Source organism: Rhinatrema bivittatum, chromosome 7 (genome assembly GCF_901001135.1).
Source record: "Rhinatrema bivittatum chromosome 7, aRhiBiv1.1, whole genome shotgun sequence".
Classification (NCBI taxonomy): Eukaryota; Metazoa; Chordata; class Amphibia; order Gymnophiona; family Rhinatrematidae; genus Rhinatrema; species Rhinatrema bivittatum.
The window spans coordinates 265,983,984-265,997,622 of NC_042621.1; the positions used below are offsets into that span (position 1 = coordinate 265,983,984).

A 13,639-nucleotide genomic window follows, 5' to 3' on the forward strand; every position below is an offset into this window, starting at 1 on the left:
TGCTTCCCAAAGCAATTTTGGCACTTCATGCACCCCCCAGGTACAATGGGGATCCACGCTCCTGTCGTGGCTTCCTTAATCAGTGCTTTATGCAGTTCGCACTACAACCCTCATTGTTTTTGAAGGAGATTACCAAAGTCACCTTCATTCTGTCCCGGTTGGCAGGGAAGGCTCTGGCATGGGCCTCTCCCTTATGGGAACGTTCTGACCCCATCCTTTCCAAGTTATCTGATTTTGTTACTCTGTTCAAGCAGACCTTCGGAGACCCAGGTTATATGGCTGTTGCCAGTCATAGTTTACTCCATCTCTGTCGAGGGTCAAGGACCCTCTCCAAATATACAGTGGAGTTTCGGACTTTGGCCACAGAACTTGGGTGGCAAGAAGATTGTCTGCAAGCCATCTTCCTAGATGGACTCTCTAGTGCTCTAAAGGATGAGCTTGCTGTCTGTTAGAGGACCTGATCTCTCTTGCTGGTAGGATTGATCATCGCCTCTGATAAAGATGTCTAGAAGTAAAGGCTCCATGCCCTCCAGCCGCCCACCCCTCAAATGCATCAAGCTCTCCAGTGAAGACCCCGGTCTTACCACTTTCCTCTACCATGGAACCTATGGAGGTGAATCATGGACGATTATCCCTGACCGATAATCTCCATCGGAGAAAGGAGGGGCTTTGCCTTTACTGTGTCACTTCTGGACATCATCTGCAGTGTTGCCCCGTCCGTCTGGGAAACTGCAACACCTACGCCTGAGCCCGACGGGGGTCCCGAGCTTGGGCGCGACTGTTTCTGGCCCTCAACTCTTGCTTCCTGTAACCTTGGGCATTAAGGCCCACACCGTCTCGACCACTGCACTCATCGATACCGGAGCGAGCGGTAGCTTCATTACGGACGACATTGTCAAACTTCTGAAAATACCTCTTCAACCCCTTGAGGTGAGTCTTCGTATCCCCTCCATCCAGGGTGAACATCTTCCAGGTCTCATTTCTTACCAGACGGTGGCAATCTATCTCACCGTAGGTACGCTTAGAAGGAGGAAGAAACCTCCTATGTCCTAAAATGCTCTACTCATCTGGTGATCCTGGGGCTTCCCTGGCTCCAGGCCCACGAACCTCAGTTCGATTGGCAGTCCCTGCAGTTGGTACAGTGGGGCCCAAAATGCCAAAAGATTTGTCTGCATCCAGTATCCCCCGTGATACCTGTCTTGAAATCGGTTACGCTTCCAGGTTTACCTCTGCAGTACTCTGACTTCAGTGATGTGTTCTCTAAGCAGAAAGCGAATACCTTACCCCCATTACATAAGTTCAACTGTCCTATTGAACTCCTGCCGGGGACCACGCCTCCCAAAGGCAGAACCTACCCATTGTCTCAGCCTGAGACCCAGGCCATGTCGGAATATATTAGAGAATCTTGAAAAAGGCTTCATTCGTCCATCTGATTCCCCCGCAAGAGCGGGGTTCTTCTTTGTGAAGAAGGACGGTGAACTCCATCCCTGTATTAATTACAGAGGCCTCAAAGCGATAACCAGTAAGGATCGCTACCAGTTACCCCTTATCAGCAAATTGTTCGATCGCCTTGAAGGGGCATGGATCTTCAATCGCCTTGAAGGGGCATGAATCTGAGAGGTGCATACAATTTGGTACGCATTCAACCTGATAATATCTGGAAGACTGCGTTTAAAACCAGAGACTGCCACTATGAATACATGGTAATGCCTTTTGGGCTATGTAACGCTCCAGATGTCTTTCAGCGCCTCATGAATGAAATCTTCTGAGATCTCCTGTACAATTTTGTGATTGTCTACCTCGACGACATCCTGATTTTTTCTAAGGATATAGAGTCACACCGTGAACATGTCCGCATTGTTCTCCAACATCTGAGGGAGAATCACCTGTATACAAATCTAGAAAAATGTTTGTTTGAGCGGAACCGCTTACCTTTCTTGGGATACATCATCTATGATCGTGGATTCTCGATGGACCCAGAGAAGCTTCAGGGAATCTGCGACTGGCCTCAGCCAATAGGCCTCCGGGCATTACAACGCTTCCTAGGATTCACTAATTATTACTGGAGCTTCATTGCGAACTACTCATCGATAGTTGCCCCACTCACTGCTATGACTAGGAAGGGGGCCAACACCCGAGTTTGGACGTCTAAAGCAATTGCTGCCTTTCAGAGAATTAAAGAGGCTTTCAGCTCCGGCCCCTGTCTTGTCCACCCTGATCCCAGACGTCCATTCATTGTGAAAGTCGATGCCTCAGCGTTCGGCGCCGGTGCCGTCTTGAGTCAACATTCTCCCACAGGCAAGCTAGTACCCTGCTAGTTTTACTCTCATAAGTTTTCTCCCATGGAGCAACGTTACACTGTCTGTGACTGCGAACTTCTTGCAGTCAAATTGGCACTTCAGGAGTGGCACCCCTAGTTGGAAGGGGTGCCACTCCTGGTTAGAAGGGGTGCAACATCTTCACGGACCACAAGAATCTCTAACATCTCAAAGAAGCTCAACTTCTGAATCCCCGTCAGGCCCGGTGGGCTTTGTTCTTCGAGAGGTTTAACTTCAACCTTTGCTTCCGTCCTGGTTCTAAGAACTTGCGCGCTGATGTGCTCTCCAGATCCTTTGAGCCCGATGACGTTCCAGAGACCCCCAGCTTCATTATTGACCCTGCTTGTATTTCCCTGGCTGCGACTACCACAGTCCCAGTTGGGAAGACAGTCGTTCCCCGCCGATTATGTGAGCGTGTTTTAAGGTGGGCTCACGATTCCAAACTGGCAGGCCACCCCGGTCGTGCCCGGACCTTGGAAATGCTGAGAAGGCATTATTGGTGGCCTACTATGATACAAGATTCCCGAAACTACGTGGACTTATGTCCCACTTGTGCTCAGCAAAAACTGCCTATGGGAAAGCCTTGGGGCTTGCTTCAGCCTCTCCCAGCATCTACTGAATCATGGTCCATCATTTCTACAGATTTTATTACGGATCTGCCTGCTTCCCAGAATAACACAGTGATATGGGTCATCATCGACCAATTCTCGAAAATGTGACACGTTATCCCGCTGCTGGATCTTCCTTCAGCCCCGGAACTTGCCAGACTTTTTCTGAAGAATATCTTTCGTCTTCACGGAATCCCCAAGGAGATTATATCCGACTGGGGACCACAGTCTGCCGCCAAGTATTGGCGTTTCTTGTGCTAAAAGTTTAATATTACCCTGAATTATACATCAGCCTACCATCCTCAGGCTAATGGGCAGGCCGAGAGGACCAATCGGATCTTGAAGACATTTCTACATTCCTACGTTAATGATCAGCAAGACAATTGGTCAGAGCTCCTCCCCTGGGCCGAGCTGTTGCACAACACTCATGTCGCAGCAGCCACCGACACATCTCCGTTTGCAGTAGTCTTCGGACGGGAGCCCCAACTGCCTCTTCCTGTACCTTGGAAGGTTCCATCTCCAGCAGCTCAATCCATGGCTCAAACCATTCGCCACGTGTGGACCCGAGTAAAGGAGCGACTGGCGCAAGCTGCGGAATTCACCAAGCGCACCTCTGATCTTCATAGACGACCTGCTCCACTCTTTCATCCAGGCCAGAAAGTATGGTTGAATGCTCGACACATTCACCTAAGGCTCCCCTCTCGCTGTCTGGCTCCCAAATACATACGACCGTTTCCAGTAATCAGAAGAGTGGGAGCTGTTTCGTATCAACTCCAGTTACCTCGTTCATTGGGTATCCACAACACGTTCCATGTGTCCCTGTTGAAGCCATTGGTTCTCTCCTGGCCTTCTCGTAAAGACCCTCCTGCTCCGCGTGTCTCTGCATATCTCTCCAGGTAAGAGAGGTCCTCTACGTCCAGTGACGCCAAGGCAAGTGGGACTATCTCTTAGCCTGGGAGGGCTATAGGGCCGAGGAGAATTTGTGGGAAACATCCCAAAACATTCTCGATAAGGATCTTCTGAGGACCTTCCATAGAATGCACCCTTAGAAACCACAGCCATGTAGGGGGAGGCCTAGAAGGGGGGGGGGGGGGTACTGTTATGCGCCCCGCGCACAGGACCGCTCATCTGCATAGTTCCTCAGCGGGTCTCAGGACGACCTCATTTGCGGTAGTTTCTAGCCCAGCTAGGCCCTGGCGTCCCATGGCGGCGGTCATCGGGCCTTCCAGTGCGCGCCAGGCCTCACGCCGAGGTCCGGCGTCTCCTACCATGCTAGCCACGCCCCTACGTGCGCACACACGCGGACCACCTGGATACTTGTAGGGCCGAGGGCGTGTCTTGGTTCCGCGGCGCGCCCTGATTGATCTAACTATATGAGGAAGTTCCTGTCTCCACTTCCTTGCCTTGGCAGTCGTGTCGGCTTGTATGCTAGATTGTCTCTGCGCTTGTTCTTGCTTGTTCCTAGTCTCGTTCCAGGATCCTTCTGTTCCAGTTCCGTTCCTGACTTGTTCCTGCATCCTCGTTCCTGAGTCCTGCCTGTACCTGTGTTCATTTGTCTATCTACCCAGGTAGTACCCTCGGACTGACTATCTGGTACTGACCTCAGCTTGCTCCGGACCTGCCTGCCTGCCGCCTGTCTACGACCTCAGCTTGTTCCTGACTTGCCTGTCTGTCTGCTGCCTGCCTCAAGACCTCAGCCTATTCCAGACCTGCTCGCCTGACTGCCGCCTGCCTCAAGACCTCTGCTTGCTTCTGACTTCATCTGACCTCCGGTATCTGACCCTTGCTTCATTGACCACTCCTCGGACCGACTTATGGACATTCACCTTTCGCCTGCCTGACCTCGTTTCCAGATTCTGGCTCTATTCCTCGCCTTGTTATCACCAACTCTGTTCTGGTTCTCCCTGTTCCAGCTCGAACCTGACCGCGCTCCTGTGTCTGTGGGCACGCCAGACTTCCATTCTCCCAGGAGCCCCTGCGAGGCCCACCTTAGTCCAAGCGGCCCGGGTCCCTAGGGGCTCCTTCCGGGGGGATCTCGGGCTTCCCTTTCAGGAGTCATTCCATTTCTACCCCAGGACAAGGATCCACCCCTGACCGCAACATGTATGTCACTCCTGAGTTAAACAGGTTGCCTCCTTTGAGGCCAACAATATTACTATGATGATAGATGAGATGTGGTTAGTGCAGTTAGTATAGCTGTGTTTAAAAAAGGATTGGATAAGTTCTTGGAGGAGAAGTCCATTACCTGCTATTAAGTTCACTTAGAGAATAGCTACTGCCATTAGCAATGGTAACATGGAATAGACTTAGTTTTTGGGTACTTGCCAGGTTCTTATGGCCTGGATTGGCCACTGTTGGAAACAGGATGCTGGGCTTGATGGACCCTTGGTCTGACCCAGTATGGCATTTTCTTATGTTCTTATGTTCTTAACAGCTGTCAGTTGAATGGAGGAAAGGAGCTTGTAGTATAATTTGGTCTGTGTACATATTTAATCTGGATTTTTTTTTTTTAACTCTTGAAACACCTCTCCTACAGTAAATACAAGCACACATTTCAGGACACATCTTGAATTTGGTATTCTTGGCTTCATTCTTTTTAGAGAGGTCCAGCCATGCATGCTTTAACACCTTAAAACAATCCTGACACTGGCTTTATCCCAGGACAAGCAGGATGATAGTTCTCACATTTGGGTGACATCATCAGATGGAGCCCTGGTACGGAAAACTTCTGTCAAAGGTTTCTAGAAACTTTTGGCTGGTACTCTGAGCCTACTGAGCATGCCCAGCATGCCATGATATTCTCAGCCACAGGGGTCTCCCTTCAGTCTCTTTTTTTCCGCCTTGCTGTAAGCAAAGCAGATCAGGAGCTCTGGAAAACTTTCCCTCATATTTCCTTAAGGGAAGAAAACTTTTTTTCTGTCACATTTTCTTCATAATTGGGTCTCTCTTCGACATAGTCTTGGTGAGTACATTTTTTGGTTAGCTCTCGGTCGATTCTGGTTACTTCACTATGGATTCCCTCCGGTCATTGACCGTTATCAGGCCACAACTTTTATCATGGCCTCCGGCTTCAAAAAATGTCCGGATTGTAACCGGACTATGTCCATTACTGACCCACATTATGTATGTGTTCTGTGCCTGGGATCAGGCCACGATGTCCGGGCTTGTTCAACCTGTGCCCAGATGACACCGAAGGGCAGGCGTGCCCGTTCGGATAAGATGGAAGAATTGTTTTAAAAGAATTCCATCATTGACGTCGTCCCCAAGGGTAACACATCCCTCGGTTACTAAACATCGAGGTGAAAAAAGAACCGATGACCGTCCGTCACCGGCACCGTCGATATCCTCCATAGTGTCTTCTTCAGCATCGAAGGGTCATTGAGACAAGAAGCGGCATCGCCACTGATCCATCGGATAACAAGGCATCGACGTCAGCATCGAAATCCATCGAACTGATGCCAAAGAAGGTCCGTGTACTAGAGCCATCTCCTCCGGCTGTACACAAGGAACTGCGGCGCTCTCCACCGGGCTCGGTGTCAGAGGATGTCCCATCACGAATCATCGTGGAAATGCCAATAGCGCCAGCAGTACCTTTCCCAGTGACAGTGGACACTGACCCAGTTTCAAGGGAAGAGGTGACTAATTTAGTCCAACAAGCTGTCGTCGAGGCTTTACGGAATCTACAGCCTCCGACAGTACCATTGGCACCAGCATCGGCATTGGACCAGTCAATTTTTCAGCCTTTGCTGAAAAGACTCGATGCCTTGATAGGAGCCTTTCCTCTGACACTGACAGCACAGATTCCATCGATACAACCATCGACGCCATCGATGCCGATACACCCACCGATGGCTCCAGCCATCCCAATTCCTGGATCATCGGATGAGGATGGTGGGGACTCTGATTCCGTCCCAGGACCATCGGGCCTTCATCGGCATAGAGTCCCGAAGAAACCCTCGATGCCATTCAAGGATCCATCGATGCCAATACATCCAGGTCCATCGGGGGATATCCGGAATTGATTTCCACCGATGCCATTGAGGCCCATCGATTCCCCATCGATGCCCTCATTACCAACGATGCCAAAACACATACCAGCAAAAGCTGTGTTTAAATCAAAGCATCATATACAGCCAGAGGACCCTGACTCCCCTTATACTCCTTATACCCTGACTCCCCTCAATATACTCCTTGGAAGGATGTTGATACGGACACGGAGTCAGAGGAATTGCAATCAGAGCCCTCTCCACCAGAGGAGAGAGAGAAATCCCCTCCTGAAGATTTGTCATTTACAAATTTTATTAAAGAAATGGCAGACACAATTCCTTTTGAATTGATCACAGAGGAGGATACCAGACATAAGGCCCTAGAAGTCCTTCAATTCGTGGATGCTCCTAAAGAAATAATGGCAATCCCAATCCATGAAGTACTTTTAGAACTACAACAACGGATGTGGGAACATCCTTGCTCGGTCCCAGCAGTAAATCGGAGAACAGATGCCACTTACTTAGTACAACATGCTCCAGGGTACCAGAAACCCCAACTACCTCACCATTCGGTAGTTGTAGAATTGGCTCAGAAGAAAGCTCGAAAACAAATACCTCACTCATCTGTTCCACCAGGGAAGGAGCAACGCTTCTTAGACACCTTAGGAAAGAAAATCTATCAAGGTTGCATGCTGGTAGCACGCATTGCAGCATACCAGCTGTATATGACACAATACCAAAGAAACTTGTGGAAACAAGTACAGGGTATTGTGGATAACCTCCCACAGCAACAACAACTAGCTTTGGCTACATTAGTTGAAAAAGGATTGGAATCTGGCAAACACGAGGTGAGAGCAGCTTATGACGTGTTCGAAACATCAACTTGTCTATCAGCCTCTGCAATAAATGTGAGAAGATGGGCCTGGCTCAAGGCCTCGGACCTCAGGCAGGAAGTCCAGGAACGGCTAGCAGATCTCCCTTGTGTTGGAGACAATCTTTTCGGAGAAAAGATCCAAGCTACAATATCTCAGTTGAAAGACCATCATGAGACACTCCGACAGCTCTCCAAATTACCAGCAGATCAGCCATCCTCCCTAAGACGGCCAACTCGCAGGGACACGAGGCGACCCTTCTATAGACCTAGAAGGTATTATCCACCTGCCTCTTCAGCACATCAGTACCGTCCATCACAAAGAGAACGTCTACGTCAACCAAAACAACAAAAAACCCAGCCACCACTCCAAACTGGACCATGTACATAATTTTGTGTACACAGGGACAGGGCAATCAGAACACTTCGATTCAGAAAAAGATTTTAAAATATAATTTATTCAGCTGTTTATAAGAAAGTCCAAGACAAGTGTTCTGGGAGATGCAATATAACTGCCCTCTATCTGTAATAACTTGCATCTCAGTGAATCTCTGACATGCCCTGACTTATATAATCAAAATACAACATTCCCGAAGCTTCCAGAATGAATGACGTAACTGCCCAAAGATTTTCTTACAAAAAATACCTTATGCTGTTGTCATGACAATCTATCATGTATAGGAAATGCTTGTGATGACACCTCCCATTCAATTGTAAAAATCATTCTATACTAGTCTTCCCTGAACCATCCTCCCATCATACAAGTTCCTGTATCACTCTGGCTTTGATGCAATGTATTCTTCGGTTCTTCTTTTGTTGTGTAAACAAATCGCAGTCTGGGTCTTGAATAGGAGCTAGGCTTGAATTCCATTTCTTGGCACCAGGGTTTAATTAAAAACTGTCACCTCACAGGATCTTCTTTTCAAATTGGTTTCTGTCCGTTGAAACCATGCATCTGCAAGACAAAAGATTGCATCCTGGACCCAGTTTCTCTGTATTGTGAAGTAAATGCTGCCATTAAATAGGCCTCTGTCCTGTTGTTGCCAGCAAATCTGTCTCAGAGATTTTCTGCAAGTCATGCTCAGAAAAGCACTCAAAGTTCATTCACCTCTGACAGGCCACAGTACAGCAGAGGCATCTGGGAATTCTTGGTTATCTGCTCGGCCTATTCTTCAACCAGGAGTGGGTTTTTGAACCGAGTCAAGAAAACAGAAGCCTCTTTCTCAACCCTATGCCCTCCCTACCAGTTGGAGGTCGACTTCATTATTTCCAACACCAAAGGAATCTCATCACAAAAGACCAATGGGTATTAGCCATACTAAATCGGGGATATCGCCTAAAATTCAAAGCAATACCCCCGCATTCTCCTCCCATTCCACTTTGGACAAACATAGTCATCACATCTCAACTCCAAGTAGAACTCTCTATTTTGCTGACTGCCGGGGCCATCGAACCAGTTCCCCGGTCTCAACAAGGAAAAGGGTTCTATTCCCGCTATTTCCTAATTCCAAAGAAATTAGAAATTAGACCTCTGCAATCTCAACAAATTTCTTCACAAAGAAAAATTTCAGATGGTATCTCTGGGAACCATCCTTCCATTGCTTCAACGGGGAGATTGGCTCTGTTCTCTGGATCTTCAAGACGCTTATGCACACATACCAATTTCCACACAACATCGCAAGTACCTACGATTCGTCGTGGGAAAGAATCATTACCAGTATTGAGTCCTATCGTTCGGACTGGCCTCTGCCCCTCGAGTATTCACAAAATGCCTAGCAGTGGTGGCCGCACATCTAAGAAAAAACAGTATTCATGTTTTTCCATACCTAGATGATTGGCTCATCAGAAGTCCATCTAGGCAGGGAGCTCTCTCTGCCTTGGAAACCACAATAACACTATTGCACCTCCTGGATTTTCTCATCAATAATCCAAAATCCCACATCGAGCCGTCTCAACTCCTCACATTTATCGGAGCAGACCTCGACACCACAGTGGCGAAAGCTTCTCTTCCAAGCGACCGTGCCGACAATCTGGCATGCTTGGCAAACATTATAATTCATCACCAGTTCGCATCCGCCCATCAAATTCTTGTTCTCCTAGGACACGTGGCCTCGACAGTTCATGTTACACCTATGGCAAAGCTAGCCATGAGAAGAACTCAATGGACTTTGAAATCTCAATGGCTACAAGCTTTCCAACCACTGTTGTACACAGTTCAAATCACCGACCAGTTTCGTCTATCGCTTCACTGGTGGACAAATCAAACAGCACTACAAGCGGGTCTCCCATTCCAACAGGCAAATCCGCAAGTTATCCTGACTACAGATCCCGCCAACCTTGGATGGGGAGCTCACATCAACAACCTTCAAACACAAGGGACATGGACTACGCTCGAAAAGCAGTGTCAGATAAACTTCTTGGAACTTCGAGCGATGCGATATGCCCTTTATGCCTTCAAAGACTGCCTCTCAAACAAGACTGTGCTGATACAAACAGACAACACAGTAGCAATGTGGTACATAAACAAACAAGGAGGCACAGGCTCTTATCTGCTATGCCAGGAAGCAGTACAGATTTGGGCTTGGGCTCTAGAGCATTCCATACATCTCCGAGCAACTTATCTGGCGGGCATAAAAAACATCCTAGTGGACGATCTCAGTCGACTTTTCAATCCCCACGAATGGTTGGTGGACCCACGTGTAGCGAGCAAAATCTTTCAACGCTGGGGTCGCCCAACCATAGACCTCTTTGCGTCCAAACTGAACCACAAAGTGGAAAGGTTCTGCTCCCTCCATGGACGTCGACAAACAGTCCCCAGGGACGCATTTGCTTGCCCCTGGAACACAAGTCTTCTATATGCGTATCCTCCAATTCCGCTCATTGCGAAAACTCTCGTGAAGCTACAACAGGACAGAGGGACAATGATCCTCATAGCCCCGTACTGGCCTTGACAAGTATGGTTTCCAATACTCCTTGACCTCTCGATCTCACAACCAATCCGCCTGGGCACAGAGCCCACTCTTATAACTCAGAATCAAGGCAAGTTGCATCATCCCAACTTGACAACTCTTGCCCTATCAGCTTGAATGTTGAAAGCTTAGTTCTGCAACCACTTAATCTTTCAACACAAGTCTCTCAAGTTCTAGTAGCTTCATGAAAGCCTTCCACACGTAAATCCTACCACCTTAAGTGGACTAGATTTACAAAATGGTGCACACAAAAAGGTATAGACCCTTTCTCCTGCCCCACTTCTTCTTTACTAGATTACCTATACCACCTGTCAGATTCTGGTCTCCAGACATCCTCTGTAAGGGTACACCTAAGCGCCATAGCGGCATACCACAAGGGAATAGGGGATGCGCCAATAACAGCACAACCCCTAGTAAGTCTGTTCCTGAGAGGCTTACTTCACCTTAAGCCTCCCATTCGACCACCGGTCACTGAATGGGACCTGAATTTAGTACTAACAAGGCTCATGCTCTCACCGTTCGAGCCTCTACACTCTTGTGAAAGTGCTTACATGGAAAGTGCTTTTCTTAGTAGCCATTACATCGGCTAGAAGGGTCAGTGAGTTGCAAGCTCTCGTCACATACTCACCCTACACAAGGTTCCTGCATGACAGAGTAGTCCTTCGCACTCACCCCAAATTCTTACCAAAAGTGGTAACAGACTTTCATATAAATCAGTCAATAGTCTTGCCTACTTTCTTTCCAAGACCTCACTCTCACCAGGGAGAGAGAGTCTTACACACCTTAGACTGTAAACGTGCACTAGCTTTTTACCTGAACCGCATGGCGGTCCATAGGAAATCCACTCAACTCTTTGTTTCTTTCGACAAAAATAAACCAGGAGTTGCGGTAGGAAAACAGACTCTCTCCAACTGGCTAGCAGACTGCATTGAATTCTGTTATGAAAAAGCAAAGATTCCTCTCCAGGGGTGAGTAAAAGCACATTCAGTAAGGGCTATGTCCACATCAGTAGCACACTATCGTTCAGTGTGCCCATCCTAGACATATGTAAAGCTGCAACATGGAGTTCCCTTCACACCTTTGCAGCTCATTATTGTCTGGACAAAGAAGGACGACAAAATTCAGCCTTTGGACAATCTGTCTTAAAGAACTTATTTCCAGTATAACTCCAACTCCTTCTACAAACCTGAATGTAATCCACTTTGAAGTGCTGAAAGTGCGAAAAGCGGAATATATAAATAAATTAATACATCCATCCTGCTGTGATTTTCAGGCTGCCTCATTTTTTCCAACAGTGCACCAGTTGTTGTGCTTGTTGCACAAGTTGTATGCTGTTGGTATACTGTAAGGATGACTTAGCCTGTAGCTTGCTAATCACCCATATGTGAGGACTATCATCCTGCTTGTCCTGGGATAAAGCAAAATTGCTTACCTTGTAATAGGTGTTATCCCAGGACAGCAGGATGTAGTCCTCACAGAACCCACCCATCTTCCCGCGGAGTTGGGTCCAATACGTTTTATTATTTTATTTTTTTAGTTCACGCATATTGCTACAAACGAGACTGAAGGGAGACCCCTATGGCTGAGAATATCATGGCATGCTGGGCATGCTCAGTAGGCTCAGAGTGCCAGCCAAATTTTTCTAGAAACTTTTGACAGAAGTTTTCCGTACCAGTGCTCCGTCTGATGATGTCACCCATATGTGAGGACTACATCCTGCTGTCCTGGGATAACACCTATTACAAGGTAAGCAATTTTGCTTTATCACTATCATATATTTATTTTTAAAGGCACTGCATTTTTGTATGAAAATTCTCTTTTTTTTTTAGTTAACTTATTTTAATCTGTGTAGCCACCTTTATTTTAAACTTCATTCCTTGCTGGTAAACTCACAACAGCACAGATAATGTCTGAAAGTCTTAGGTAATTCTTCCACCTCATTTCTGATGGCTTGAGAAAGAACATATCTTCTCTTGGGTAACAACAGCAAAAAATGAAAGTGCACATACAAAACAATCAATTGTGATGCCCTGATTCTGTTAACTGGACATATTGTCTAATAATGAAGAAAAGGAAAGTGAGAAACAGTAGAACTAGGGGTCATGAAATGAAACTCCAAGGGGGAAGACTCAGAACCAACGTAAGGAAATTCTATTTCACAAGGGGGGTGGTGGATGCCTGGAATGCTCTTCCGTAAGTATGGTGAGAACGAAAACAGTAAATGAATTAAAAAGGGCACGGGATAAACACTGGATCCATAAAGGCTTGTGGATGATGATGAAGAAAAAGGTGTATGGGGGTAACCTGTGTGGCGTGGTAGTTAGTACCCTTAACAGAAGGCATGGGGGATTACTACCCTTAACCAATTAGCCTTGATGCTTTGATAGTGGGGAGAGGAGTATTGGATTTTGAAGACAGCCAACACTGGGTCCTGACTTTTACGGTCTGGGGTATTGATATGATGACATTAGGCCAAGTCCAAAAGCAAAGCACATTTAAGCAGCATTGTCTGAATTATCAGGAAGGCTGCTCACCACATAAAAATTTTGCTAGCAGTAATTGTTATAGGTTTGACAGTTGCTTGGCTTTAATTGTATTACTATCCTTAACTTAAGGTGTGGGGGTAACCTACACAGAGCGGCAGTTACTACCCTTAACAGTCACATAGGGGGTAACCTGCACGGAGCAGCAATTACTCCATAAGAAACTTGTTGGGAAGACTGGATGACCATTTGGTCTTTTTTTTTTCTGCCAACAATACGATATTCCTATGTTATAAATACGTTAAGTAGTTCCCCTTTCAGATGTCTAACAAATTCACCTACCATTTTCATGTCCCTCAAAGTGTGTTAGCTACAGCGCATCAAAGAGGATAATTTCTCTTTGA

At 47.1% G+C, this 13,639-nt stretch overlaps 1 protein-coding gene across 5 annotated transcripts in view; it reads left to right on the plus strand.

Moving 5' to 3' along the window:
- ARMH3 (armadillo like helical domain containing 3) overlaps positions 1-13,639 on the plus strand; it is a 791,613-nt gene that overhangs the window by 268,596 nt on the left and 509,378 nt on the right. The window lies entirely within an intron of this gene.